Source organism: Maylandia zebra, linkage group LG23 (genome assembly GCF_041146795.1).
Source record: "Maylandia zebra isolate NMK-2024a linkage group LG23, Mzebra_GT3a, whole genome shotgun sequence".
NCBI lineage: Eukaryota > Metazoa > Chordata > Actinopteri > Cichliformes > Cichlidae > Maylandia > Maylandia zebra.
The window spans coordinates 17952620-17955934 of NC_135188.1; positions in this window are offsets into that span (position 1 = coordinate 17952620).

A 3315-nucleotide genomic window follows, 5' to 3' on the forward strand; every position below is an offset into this window, starting at 1 on the left:
TGGCCCCTCCCCTCGCTGGAAGTAAAGGTAAGCCCCCTGTCCAAACAACCACTTCAGAGAAACGTTTCCAAATGTGCACTTCAGAAGCTCGACACAGCGTGGAAATGTCAGTGTGGAGTGTCCCATCCCTTTTGCGTATTTCCTTACTCCTCAAAGTTGAATTTGGCTTTTTACTGCCCTCACGTGGTCACAGTGAGGAACTGCATGATATTAAACCATTGACAGGTGCCTTCCTTAATAAAGAGCATTTTCAACCAATATATATATTCCAACAAAGAGCAATAAGAATCATTAGTAACACTGGCTTCAATCGAGCATCTGACTCCCTCTTCATCAAATAAAAAAAACACATCAATTTAATGAGCTGGCCAAGCTTCAAACAGTCTACAGGCCACTCAATCCTTATGCAGCCATTGCAAGAGCTTGGTCCGCATAGCTGGCAATAAGTTGGACCCATTGCTGGTGGATGATGGGCCACCCTTTGTCACCGATTCTGTTCATAATTTTTGTATGGACAGGATTTCTAGGCATAGCCAAATGGTGGAAGGCTTTCACTTGGGTGGTCTCAGAATCTCATCTCTGCTTTTCACAGATGATGTGGTTCTGTTGGCCTCCAGCTCGGTCTGGAATGGTTCGCAGCCGAGTGTGAAGCCGTGGGAATGACAATCAGCACCTCCATGGTCATGGTCCTCAGCCGGAAAAGGGTGGAGTGCCCACTCTGGGTCAGGGACGAGTTCCTGCCCCAAGGGGAAGAGTTTAAGTATCTCAGGGTCTTGTTTATGGAGAAGGGAGTGGGAGATTGATCAGTCAGCAGTGAAGGTTGGGGAACGAGCCACGTTCCCCACCCTCTGATGATGATGTGTCACACCGAGAGGCAGCTTGTCATTGGAGTGGCCCTGCTGTTCTTCACCGGGCTAACGATTGCCCTGTTGTGTAGCCTTTTGGGAGATCTGCAGCTGGAGATGATGTCACAGCCCAGACGAGCCTGAGCAGCAGGAGACAGCGGCCTGCAGACCAAAGTGGTGGTAACAACAGTAAAGAGATAATTGACAGTAGAATTTGCAGAATTTTATTTGTATGATGTGATAGAGTCTTATGACCGTGCTACTGCGTGGCAAAGCCACAATGTGTATATGTGTAATACCGGGAAAATATCACAGTATTGGATCCATAAGGGCAGCACGGTGGCATGGTGGTTAGCACTGTTGCCGCATGGTCTTTCTGTGTGGAGTTTGCATGTTCTCCCCCATGTTTGCGTGGGTTCCCTCCGGGTACTCTGGCTTCCTCCAAAGACATGCAGCTTGTGGGGATAGGTTAATTGGATAATCCAAATTGCCTCTAGGTGTAAATGTGTGAGTGAATGTGAGTGTGAATGGTTGTCTGTCCCTGTGTGTTAGCCCTGCGGCAGACTGGCGACCTGTCCAGGGTGTACCCCGCCTCTCGCCCTATGACAGCTGGGATAGGCTCCAGCGCCCCCCGCGACCCTGAAAAGGATAAGCGGAAGCGAATGGATAGATGGATCCATAAGTCTGTGTCCGGCCTGGAGTGGGGTTCTTTGGAGCACAGGGCTGGGTGGTTGGACAGCAACCCCCAGGGTAGGTAGCCTCAATGCACAAGGGCAGGCATATTTCTAACTGACCAGGGCTCAGGGAAGAGACGCAGCTACAGGGAAAGAAAACCCAAGTTTGAACAATAAAAATGCAACAAAATCTTGTTTTGACATAAGCTGCAGGAGCAGCGAATGGACATATTTCACCTTAGGTGTAGATGTTGGAGGTGCGGACACTGGGTTTGTTAAGTGTGAAGTTTGGGATGCCCATGTCAAATGCGAAGGTAACTAAAAATGCAACCTCAGCCCATGCACCAGTGGAGCTGTGAGGACAATAGCTGGTTACTTATTTAAACATGAAGACGCGGTGTAAATAGAAATAGGTTATAGAGATAAAAATTTATGGCTGGATTGGATAGCTGATACAGCCAAGTCTAAGACATGATAGAGTGTGTGGCCTTCTCTACAATGCGCCCCACACTGTTCACTGTGCTTGTCCCTTTATTGTTCTGGGAGGACAGGCCGGGATTTGATTGCATGCTACAGCACCACATGAAGGAAGGGGTGGATCATGATTGCACTATATTGAATACACTCTTCCAAGTAGTTAAGAAGAGCATTACTCCCCCTGTATTTTCTCTGAGGGCTGGAAATTACACCTGCCTAACCAGGGTAAGTGTCACCCCTATAGGTACTCCAGGTGATTCATGGTGTGATAAAGTGATAGATGTAACTGAATGGACAAATATGAGCAGCGTTAATGTTGATCGGGAACTTAATATTACTATTGTAAGATTGGCACTCCCTATAGTGTTAGCAGGATCTCATACCACTGCAGAGACCCGTGTGGGTAGGATCCGTAGAACCACGTTGGAGAATTTTTATTTAACTAAAAACTCCCCAACTTACATAGATGCTATAGGGGTTCATAATGAGTGTAAACTGGCCAACCAGGTCATGGGAGGGTTTGAGTCCATCTTCTTATGGATTACCCCAAACAAGAATGTAGACAAGATAAATGTGTGTGTGAATGGGTGGATGATTGTGTATAGTGTGAAGCGCTTTGGGGTCCTTAGGACCAAGTAAAGCGCTATACAAATACAGACCATTTACCATTTACAATAAATTATGTTCATTATAATGTTCAGCAACTGGCCAATTTGATACACGATGCAGTCATGGGCCTATAACCCTAACCCCTTGGAGGACTGGTTTAAAGCCATGGTAGTGTCTTTGCTAATGTCCATAGCCACATTTGCTGCTATACTTAGAAGCTGTGGCTGTTGTTTCATTCTGTGCCGCCGCATCCTACTGAATAGATTAATCACAACCGCATTGACAAGAGAAAATGAACCGCCTAAAATTTCACTTGTAACACAGCCCTCGTTACAGGCAGAAAATATGGATAGTGATGATGAGAGTGAGGATGAAATTTAAAGTACGAAATTGTTTTGTTTTATTTCTTTTCCTTCTTTTTCTGACATTGTAGAATGATGCACACTGTATAAAAGAGTTCAGGGTGGTGTCCCTCATCAGAAATCATTTTGGTGTTTGACCTGAATGTTTTCTCCACTGCAGTGTATTTAATAAATTCCATTTCAGAGACATGCTCACCAGGTGTTTGCAGTTTATTTAAAGAAGTAGAAGCAGCGTAACTAAGAAGACCGACAGGGACAGAGAGAAGAGCCAGGATGAAGATGAGGGAGAGGAGACGTGACTTGATGGCGTCCCTTCTTGGCTCGGTACATTTCTTCTAGAGAAAAGGT